The sequence below is a fragment of the Quercus robur genome, chromosome 1, assembly GCF_932294415.1.
Source record: "Quercus robur chromosome 1, dhQueRobu3.1, whole genome shotgun sequence".
In the NCBI taxonomy this organism is placed as follows: domain Eukaryota; kingdom Viridiplantae; phylum Streptophyta; class Magnoliopsida; order Fagales; family Fagaceae; genus Quercus; species Quercus robur.
In genome coordinates, this window is record NC_065534.1 from 8,307,869 (window position 1) to 8,319,456 (window position 11,588).

At 34.7% G+C, this 11,588-nt stretch overlaps 1 pseudogene; it reads left to right on the plus strand.

Annotated features, from left to right (window-relative positions):
* Nucleotides 1-7,738: 7,738 nt before the first annotated feature.
* LOC126712883 (uncharacterized) lies at nt 7,739-10,944 on the plus strand (annotated as a pseudogene).
* The last annotated feature ends 644 nt before the right edge of the window (nt 10,945-11,588 follow it).

Sequence of the window (11,588 nt, forward strand, 5' to 3'; positions counted from 1 at the left end):
TTAACTGTTATCTTATTTCTTTGTTAATCTTTGACACTCCCCCTCAAGATGAGCTTCAGATCTATGAATATTGATGAGGGTAACATGTAGCAATTTGAGCTCACCTTCTTGGACTTTACCTCTCAATACATGACAATCCATCTCTATATGCTGGGTCATCCTCTCATGAAAAACTTGATTCTCTCCAATGTCCAGTGCTACTTGATTGGCACAAAACGGCAAAGTTGTTTTAGAGTGATCAAACTGGAAATCTTTTAGCTTTCAAAAAAAAACTGGAAATCTTTTAAGATAGCTAAAATCCATGTTATCTGCCATGGCTCAATATTCAGCATCTGTTGATGACCTAGAGACTATAGGCTAGTTTATTTATTTATTTATTTGAATTTCTAAGAGACTAAAGATTCACCTAGGAAGATGTAGTTGATCTTCTACAATCAATACAATTTGCCTAAACTGAATCAATGAAATCTTTGATAGGTAGATCAATTTTTTTTGTTGAAAATAGATGCACTAACCAAGACAACTCTTGATGTACTGCAACACTTTATACATAGGGATTTTTAGGAGTATCCATATATTGGTTTAGTTTATGAACTACACGTGTTATATTTGGCATGGTAATGGTAGATATAGCAACCTTCGAACTTGTTAGGGATCTTAGACCCCGGTCGAATGAATTAACCAATTAATCATATTATGTTGGTTAGTGTAAATAATCATTAATATTGTGCAAAATTAAAACAAGCAAAAATATATATAACGCACAACAGTGACGGTATTATGTTGGTTAGTGTAAATAATCATTAATATTGTGCAAAATTAAAACAAGCAAAAAAATATATAATGCACAACAGTAACGGAGCTAAAAATTTCAGTTTAGGGACAAAATTAAAAGAAAAAATTAATTTGAAAATTATTAATAAATTCTTATAAAAAAATAAATATACAATTGTAAACTAATGCTATTGTCATACAAAATCTAATATATATATGTAATTTGAAATAATTTGTCACTTGCAAAGTAGTATATTCAATTACTTTAAAGATACAACTTATCAAAAAACAATTACTTTAAATATATATATAGAATTCAACATGCTTTCTCTATTATTTTAAGTATTTAAAATTTAAGTTAATAATAAAAAAATAAAAAATAAATAAAAACCAAGAGATTGAATAAAAAAATAGTAACAGCTTTGGGGTTTTATTACTGTGAATATTTGGGACCCATGAATTAAAATGGAGAGAGACATTAAAAAATTCAATAATTCTAAGGTAAAAAAAAAAAAAAATTAATAACTGTTGGGGTTGTTTTATAGGTTTAAATTAGTAACAACATGAAGAGTAATTTAATTCATTTTGGACTTACGAATTTGTCATTCTTATTTTGAAGGTGATTCCAAGATAGTTGTAATGGCTCTTAATCAATGCAATTCATCTTCTTCGTCCGCTGGACATCTTGTAAAAGACATTCAATCAATTGCTGGTTCGCTTGTGAGCCACTCCTCTCATATTAGGAGGCATGACAATGTTGTAACCCATACCTTAGCCACGAGAGTTAGGATTTCTTTTTCTTATTTTAGTTTGGATGGGGCATGTTCCTCTAGACATTATTTCCCTTGTCATTTCTGATTTTCCTGGTTAGTTGATAAATAACATGCACTAATTGGTTCCTCAAAAAAAAAAAAAAAAAAATTGTACACTTTTTGCAAATGTTTACAACATTGTACACATTTTGTGTGTCTACAATATAAGTTTACATTACTAGTACAATACTACAAGGTAAACTAAGAATTTTCCTAACCATTACTTGTAGAAAAATAAAATAATGTCAAGATATATGGGTCCAAGTAAGAATAACTAAAAATTTACTAACTCAACTATTGTGAAAATTATAGTACTTCAAACATTGAAGGGGGGGGGGGGGGGGAATGCTGTGACAACTTATTAACTTTTTGCTGAATTTTTTTTGTTAAAAGAGTGTTATAAAGTATACTTGTGTGCTAGGTGAGAAAAGTGAAAAGGTGAGACAAGCTTAAGTTAATATTGATTGCTTTTAATATAACTTAACTTTGATGTGTCCAAATAAAATATAAAAAATTAACTTTGTTGTGTCTGAATAAAATACAAAAACTTAACTAGACTGTCATTTTATGGTTCACACTTGTTGTTTTGTGTTTTCCTCTTTTAATGACTTAAAGGGGGCAAAGTCATATAGATGAGATGGATGGTTATGAAAATTTTGGAGGAGTCAGGGGGGAATTGCCCCTCCTTGACACCCTTGGCTTCACCCTTGACGCACAATATGGTAATCTAGGGAAAACCAATGGAACAATGTTGGGGAGATAAATATCTTGGGGAGAGTCCTTGAGTAGTTATTATAACATATAAAAAGTTTACTTAACCCAAATGGCCTAATTAAGCTCATTTGATATAAGCTCAACTATGTTATATTAACTACTGATTCTTCTCGTCAATGTGGAACTTTACTTTCATGTGTATACCAAATGAACAATTGTCCCAATGTAAAAACTATTAGGGGAAAACTTTCCTAATTAAGCAAATCCACTATAGTAAGAGAAGTTTTACAATCTCAAGAAAAACATTTTCCTAGAATTTATGACTTGTAGACAACTTATAGAGAAAACCTTTTGCTACATTAGCATTTGAACTTGTAGCATTTATGACTTGTAGCATTTGAACTCTTCAAATGTATGGAGCACCTCCATAAATGATGCAACCTTGATCACAATTGAAACCTATAATCATCTTCAAGAACTTCTTTATGGTTTTCTTCATAATAGCAAGTCTGTGGACGTAGCTCTGGTTTCATGTTTTTTACCAACTGATGTTCAAATTTACTTGATATGTGGACGTAGCTCTGGTTTCATGTTGTTTACCAACTGATGTTCAAATTTACTTGATATTCTTTGGTATGGTGCGATTGAGAGAAACTTGGTTACACAACCCTAATGGAACAAACAAAGTTTTTTCCTTTATCGAAAACCTCTCTAGGGATGCCTGATCATGTCCTTTAAAGCACAACAAGCAGTATTTGAATTGGGCTTGAAATAGACATGTTATGAGCTTAACTTGAAAGTTGGAATTTGAAAGTTATTTTATCCCATATAAGCAAGATACCACCAACAGTCCGATCAGCCTCCAAAACAGCCCAATCCACATATGGACAGCTCCACAAACTACAAATCAGCTGTCTATTCATTCTAGCATTTTTTGTCTCTTGTAAACAAACAACATCACACTTCCACTCCCGCAACAAATTCTTCACCACAAGTCGTTTTCGAGGATCATTTAAACATCTAACATTCCACGAAATCATTTTTATCTTCATAAACACAGAACTATCCCCAACTACTAACACCAACACAAGACCACCCTCTATCTCCTGTCATAATTCACCAAACAGATCAAGTTTTGCAACTCTCTACGTCCCTTTTTTTTGGACTTAGCCACTTTTTTGCTACCCATTTCTTTCCTGTGTAACACATTGGCTACTTCCATCACAGTTTCTAGCCTCTGTAAGAGAGCAATGCACAACTTCTCATGTCGAGGCGTTGACAACCCAACCAATTTATTGAACCCAGGAATTCTATGTTTCACCCACCCAGAAATAACTAACTTATTCTCAATACTCAATACCTCATTGGCCTCTTCCAACTCTGTCAAATTTGTTGCCACACTCGGAGCAATGGTTTGCAAAGGTAAACAATCTGACACTTCTGTTTCCCCAACACCCACAAAAAAATCAACTGCATCCTCCACAAGCATGACCTCCCTAGGAAGACTTAAAAGTTCCTTACTAGAAAAAGAATTAACCTCTTGACCCGATAGTCCAAAACCCATTGACCCAGCTCACAAAAACTCCAGGAAAAGATCGGGAAAAGAAGGTCCAACCAATCTCGACACAAATTCGAGAATCACTGACCTCTTACCTTCAAAAATCAACCCACCCGACAACATATAAAAGCCCAAAATACTATTCCAATTGGACCTCGACACTTCCACCGGTGAAACCCAACGCTGATGAGTCAAATCTGTCCTCGTGGTGTGGATAAAATCAATAACGGCCCTACCCAATGTCCTCGGTGAGTCCTTACCGTGAAACCCATCGGACATAGGACACCGGAGCTCCACTGATGTCATCGCGAGACAACAAATCAACTCAATTTGACCCACCGAGCTCTTCACCGTCAACAATGCGAGTTGACACGTTGTACTGGCCTCCTCCGATGGCACCGATGACACCTCTCCTTGAAATCCAACAACACCTGTGTCGCCCTGGGCAACCAAAGCTTTGTGAGGTGCTTTGGACATCGCCGGTGTGTGGGCTTCTTGAATTAAAGGTTTCGTGATCCCCACAGTTGGGCTTACGCCCACTAGCAAACTACTTAGGCTAGTGGGTACTGGAAATAAGGTCACTGGAAGGCCCGTTTGGGCTTGGACAGAGCCCACCACAGGATGTGAGTGATCCTGTGACCCACTAGGACCTACCATGTGCTCCCTCTGACCCTTAGAGACCCAAATAAAACTCCTTAGACCTCCTTTCTTCCATGCCACACGCATTTTTCCTTCCCCATTCACTTCTACAGTAAAGCCTATGCCTGCCCAGTCAGAATTCCTCAATTCTCCTTTATTACCAGAAACATGATCAGCCCAATAAGATTTGAAATTCAACGGGGATCTCCTTTGTTTTTCTACTGGAATTGTCTTTTCAAAACTAAGAACCTCTGTCCTGCGCCAAGAGCCCATCGAACCTGGAAAGCTCACCGGCATTTCGCATAGCAATCTTTGTTTAAGTACTAGGTTATGCTTCTCCTTCTCCCCCTTATTATCCCCTAAATGCAAGTTCCCTTTACCATGCGTGCTTAACAGATATGGCTGAAATCTGTCCCTGACCTGCATCTGATGCCCACACACTGTATCGGCATAAGATTTAAAGGGTTGAACCCCTGAGGTAACCTTATGAGACTGAGCCACAAATTTCAAATGCCCAAACCCATCATTCACATAGTTATCAGGTTCCAACAACTTCCTTAGCTCTAACCTAAAAACCCTCCATCCATTAGAAGTAGGAGCAACCCAAAAGAGTTGGAATGCTGTTGGAGGGTGTAAGCTACATCACCATCCCTAAACGAATAAAAATACTTCGGACTAAACCCCACAACAATCTGTTCTATACTCTTCATCAACCATTGAGCCGCATTCTTACCCATGAAGACCGTCTTCATGAAGTACCTACTCCTCTCAAAAACCCTTAAGGAAAAATACCGTCCCCCTTCCTCTACCACCAGTTGAAAAAATTTGGATTCAATACAAAAACAGCGAGAACCACCCATTTCAGATGAACAAAAATGGCAAAAATCTCTATTATGAAGTTACACCACCTCTAACTGCTCTACCAAATCTCTATTATGAACTCCTTGCACAATAATTTATACAAGACTCTAAATTTTTCCATTGCCTTAAGTCCTTTGTTGAAGAACTATGGCATTTCTGTCTAGAATATATTAATATAGAGAAAAAAAAAAAAAAAAAAAAAAAAAAAAAACCAAATGCATATATATAGAAGAGATTGCCAACATGAGATAGCATCCATATCATAATTTTTACTTGTGGAGATTTGGAAATTATGTTCCACTCGATCCCTATTTCATGGCCACATATCTTTCCTGGCTATAGAATGATAAACATTTTTCTTGTTGCATTATATTTTCAATTTAGTTTTCAAAAAAATAATTTTATTGGCATGTTACACAGTACACACATAACCAGTTGGTTTTAAATTCACGAACCCACCCTCCACCTTATGCTTATAAGGAGAGGATGTGCCATTTGGGCTAAAGTTCATTGGCTGTCACCAGATATATCTTTAGCCTCGCTACTTATGTTCAAACTCCAAAGTCAAGCTTTTCTTTTTTGATAAGTAAAGTCAAAGGCTTTTCTTCTTCTGGTGCATCAAAATGTGTTTGTAAGGTTTCAAGTGACAAGTAAACTTTTCAAAGATTTGAATAAACTTTGAGAACACCCCTAACCCCAATAAATAGCATAAAGAAGGAAAAAAAAAAAAATTGTTTAACCCTTCTAGCTGATCAGTGGTTATTGCTTCCCTGCCACTATAGGCTTTTGCACCCACTCAACTATTTAGATAGAGTTCTGATAGCCTAGCTTCATGGATTTAGATCAACAAATTAAGACTCTCACAATCCTTATCAGTCTATTTCAAAATTTGGTCATTCAACATCTCTTCATTATTGTTGAAATCAAGCAACATCTTGGACATGCAAAAATTCATGAAAAAGTACTGTGCAATCTTGGCCAAAATAAGCGGAGTATTATCAAACAGACAGTTTTACTATCTATTTCCGTTTCATTGGCAAAAACCCAGACTATATGAAACACATAACAACCAACTCCGGTAACCCTTGAACCTCAAATGTAAATGGTCTCTTCACTATTGGCAACTTCCTCAACCAAATAAAAGATGCAAATTCCAATAGCATTCCATATTCACACAAAAAGGTCATGTTTATCTTAAGCTTACAATGCTCAAGTTGCTTATAACAGTTATGAAAATCACAATTTCCTCTTATTCCATTCTCTAATTTTCGTTGTTTGTGCATTTAATTCCTGGCATTTTTTTTTTTTTTAATAATCCTTCATAGGTTGTTGCTGTTGCACTGAAGTGTGAAACAACCTACGCACAATTTGATGACATGGTTACCAGGTGATGCCTTAGGCCATGCAATATCTAATATTTATCATTTTCACCATTTTCCCTATCTAATAGCGTTTTCTATAATAGTCTTAATAAATAAATACAATTGTTTTCAATAATTGTGAATTGAAAATTACATGAGTTCTACCTTTGTCTTCTTTGGCTCCCATACCTTCTCAGTTGGCAAAGGATAATGGTTCTATATTTATTAGAATATTACATCTACACTTTTAAATCTAGCTTTCTATTAAGTTGTTCACCTCATCATTTCGATGTTATACTTATTTCTTAAAATCTACAATGTCTTTGCAGTGAAGTACTTATTGCTCTTTTGAGTGTGTTCTATACCAGCAATTATTACTACTTTTTTTCTCCCCTAATCTAGGTGCTCCAAGAACTCTTTTTGGTCTAAATTTCTACACAGATCTGCCAATTAGGTATGTCAAGACTTTATTTGCAAAGTCTTCCTTTTTGGTCTAAATTTAATAACTATTACTTGAAGTAATATTAGATTTGTATATTCATTTAAAAAGGGCAAATTGCAAATTACAAATTACAACCATAAAGTTTAGGGGTGCTTGGATTTTACATTCTAAAATTTCAAATTTGATGTTTAAGAGTGTTTGGAATTTACACTCTGATATTTCAGAATTTGGATTTTATACCTTTAAAGTTTAAGGATAGTTGAATTTTACACATTTAAATTCTAAAACTTTACGGTGTAAAATCTAAACACTTCAAACTTTAAAGAGTAAAATCAAAATACCCCTAAAATTTAAGAAGTAAAATTCAAATTTTGAAAAGTTAAAGTGTAAAGGGAAATCCAAATTCTAAAACTTTAGGTATAAAATCCAAATACCTTTAACTTACCCATTTTAGGTATAAAATCCAAATTCCCATTTCGGATCCTTTAAACCCCCAAACCACCAACTATAGGGTTTTCTCTTTCTCTACGCTCAAAATCAATCTCTAAAACCCAAGCTTCTGAAACTCATCGTCACCATGGTTCGCTTTCTCAACCTTTTCTCTCTCTTTACGGTTTCCTTTTGTTGATTTCATACATAATTTTGTGTACTGATTTTGTTGTTGTTGTTGTTGTTGTTGTTGTTGTATAATATTAGCCTCAAGGAGATTACATAGATCTTCACAAAAAGAGATATGGGTACCACCTTGACCACTTCGAGCGCAAGTGCAAGAAGGAAGCTCGTGAAGTCCACAAGCGCTCTCAGATTGCCCAGAAGGTCATTTTATTTATTTATTTTATATAAAATTTAAAATGTTTTTGTTGAATTTGGAGCTAAATTTATCATTTTTTAGTTTATTGATTGATGAATTTTTGGTGGGATTAGGGTTGAATTGTGAATGAAACGGGCTCTGGGTATTAAGGGCAAGATGTTTGCCAAGAAACGTTATGCTGAGAAGGTTGAAATGAAGAAAACGTGAGTGCTTTTGTTATTGCTTTGTCTATTTTTTTTAGATAGAATGTTTGGTGTTTGGTTAAATGATCGAATCAAATCAACAAGAAATGTTAAATCTTAAATGCATGATATTGATTCTGTCCGTGAAAGATCAGTTATTGGGTCTTTTGAGAGTGATAAACCATTTTATGTTGTGATAATTAAACTACGAATATGGTAGTGGCATTATTCGTAACATGGGAAAAATGCTAATATGAGTAAGAATTTTTAGGATTTTTTGAGATATCTTGGTTGAAATTTCAAGTATCTTGTTTGGTGGCATAGTAAATTGGGAATATGCTCAATTGGCACTTCCTGGTGTTTCCAACAAACAAATCCAGAGTTCAAATCCCTCTTCTTTTAACTATCGAATTATGTATAAAAATTGGGGAATATTAAAATGATTCAATATGTTTGGTGTTTTGTTTTTTGGATGGCATCGTTGTGGTACAAAAGTTTCTATTTTCTCAATCCGTCTAATAATGGAAGTTCCTTATAAAACCACTTAAACCCTGCACAAGAATATATTTGCACATGTCAGCTCAATCACTTGCCCTTCAACCAATCTGAATTCGAAAACCAATTGTTGCTCTAAGACGTTACTCTATCCCTCTTCTTAAGTGATTTGTGATCAATCACATATTTTTCCATAATGAACAAGTTATCTTTACCTGTTATTCATTTATAGTTAACTAGTAGTAGATAATTTTTCTTTTTCTTTTTTTTTTGGCATGGAAAATAGATTGGCGGTGCACGAGGAATCCTCCACTAGGCGCAAAATGGATGATGATGTTTCAAAAGGAGTTGTTCCTGCCTATCTGCTAGATCGTGAAAACACTACACGAGCAAAAGTATAGTTACACCTTTAATTTCAAAGACATATTTTTTAGACACTCATTTCTGTTTATCAATCTGACATTACAATATTAATAGGTTCTCAGCAATACCATTAAGCAAAAGAGGAAAGAGAAGGCTGGGAAATGGGAAGTTCCTTTACCCAAGGTAAGAACAACTTTTCTTGCATCATCGTCTCTATTTTGCACCTCCACAAATTTGTTTGTAGTTGTGTTGTGTGTGCGTGAGTGCATGCATTGGCAGGTATATATTTGTGTGGGTGAATCAGGGTGGTTATGCTACAATATCCCTTAATTGGGCTTTTGTATTACTTGTAATTGGACAAGTTTCATGATTGGAATTTATTTTCCTTCTTCAGGTTAGGCCTGTGGCTGAAGATGAAATGTTCAAAGTGCTCAGGACTGGTAAACGAAAGAGTAAGTTTTCCTAAACTCACATTCTTCATGTCCTCTATTTATTTTTCTCGATATTGAAATTGTGATTAGTTAAATTTTTTGTGTTAATCTTATTTGTACAATTTGGGCTTATGATAAGAAGATGTAATTTAGAAGTGCTAGAAGATATACTTTGTAATTTATATGAAGATACTATATGATTCGTTTTAGTTTTCTCACCTTGATTCATTTTAGTTTTCTCACCTTTATTTATTAGTTGGCAAAGTTCAGTACTTATGTTTGTGCAGTTCACGATATTCAGTTTATTTGAATCTGTTGACTTGGATAGTTGGATTGGTTATATTTCTTAACTTTTATACTTTATTGCTGTGGCTAACTCCAGGACATTTGTTGTTGGACTGTGTGTGTGGATTTTGTGGATTTTTCTATGCAAGTAAAGAGTTGTGTCTATTGTAGTTGATCGTATCATAGATTAGCTTGTAGAATTTCTCAGATGTGCCTGACTCAAGAGTAAAAATACAATTTTCTTTGGCCAAGATCCGTATAGCTCAACTTGTTAACACCTCTGTATGTTTCCAACAAAGACATTTAGAATTCAAATCCCCCACATCCCTAACTATTGAATTATCAACAAAAAAAATACAATGATCTTTGTTTTGTTATGATGAAAATGTGAATCAAGTCACTAGCAAAACTGCTAACACTCTAAGGGTCCGTTTGAGATCCGCTTATTTTGCTGAAACTGAAAACTTTTTGCTGAAAATACTGTAAATAAAGATAAAAGTTAATTGAAATAGTACAGTGGAATCTATGAATAGTATCAAAAAGTGCAATGGGACCCATGAATAATAGCAAAAATAAGCCGAATAGTAAAATAAGTTGGCAAAAATAATCTTTGCCAAACGGACACTAAGCCTGATCTCTTTTGCAGCCAAGCAATGGAAGAGGATGATCACAAAAGCAACATTTGTGGGTCCTGCTTTTACAAGAAAACCCCCGAAGTATGAGCGCTTTATTCGTCCTTCAGGGTTGCGGTTCACCAAAGCTCATGTGACACACCCTGAACTCAAATGCACTTTCAATCTTGAGATTATCGGAGTAAAGAAAAATCCTAATGGTCAGATGTATACCTCTCTTGGTGTGATGACAAGGGGAAACCATCATTAAGGTACTGTTTTCCTGCAAATGTTAATTGTCTTTAGTCCATTGAAAAGCAGTCAACATGGCAGGCTTACATGGCTTGTTTCCCCTGTTACTGTGAATTTCAAGTGAATGTCAGTGAGTTGGGTCTAGTTGCACCTGTTGGGAAAGTTGTATGGGGTAAGATTGTCCTCTAGATTTTATAACTTGGCAGTGTTATCCATATCTTTTTTTTTCAACTCCCATCAGTACATGTCTCATTAGATGTCTCATTAGTTTTGTGATTTACGCAGGAAAATATGCTCAGGTGACGAATAACCCTGAGAATGATGGTTGTATAAACGCTATTTTGCTTGTCTAAGAGGGTTACTGACAACGGTAGGAATTTGGTTGCGAACACTGATGATGTTTGAAGCAGGGATCTAAGCCCAAAACAGGAGTCAGTAGTCTTTGAGTGTCTTGTGTGTAACCAATTTTGTCATATAGTACCTTTGTTTTGATCGCTTGTTTTTTGGTAGTTGTTTAGCATCGTTGGTAAAAAAGAAGAAGTAAAAAACAGTTGTATCAATGGATATATTATCTGATCTTGTCAAGCTTATGTTTCATAATCAATTAATAACAGTTGTTTTTAAGTATTCAACAACTTATTTAATTGTTTGCTGAAATTTTGTTGCTAAAAGTTGCTAAAATATGTTTTTATCTTGAAAAATTTTGAGAAAATGAGAAAAGGTGGAAAAAACTAAAGTTTTAAAAAGTTGTACATAAAAGGCTAAAAGTTAAAAAGCACAGCTTATAAGCTAATGCTAAACTCACCCTTAATTAGTCTCTGACTTTGGTTGCTTTTTCAAACCAGTCAACAGTCACTCCTTGCTTGCTAAGTTGATAACTTGATATGATAATAAATGGGCATCTATACAAGCTGTGAGACGTGGACACAGTTGTACGACACACCATACGGCTTTTTTGCCGAGCCAATTGTTAAAATGACTTGCCATGGTGTTTTTT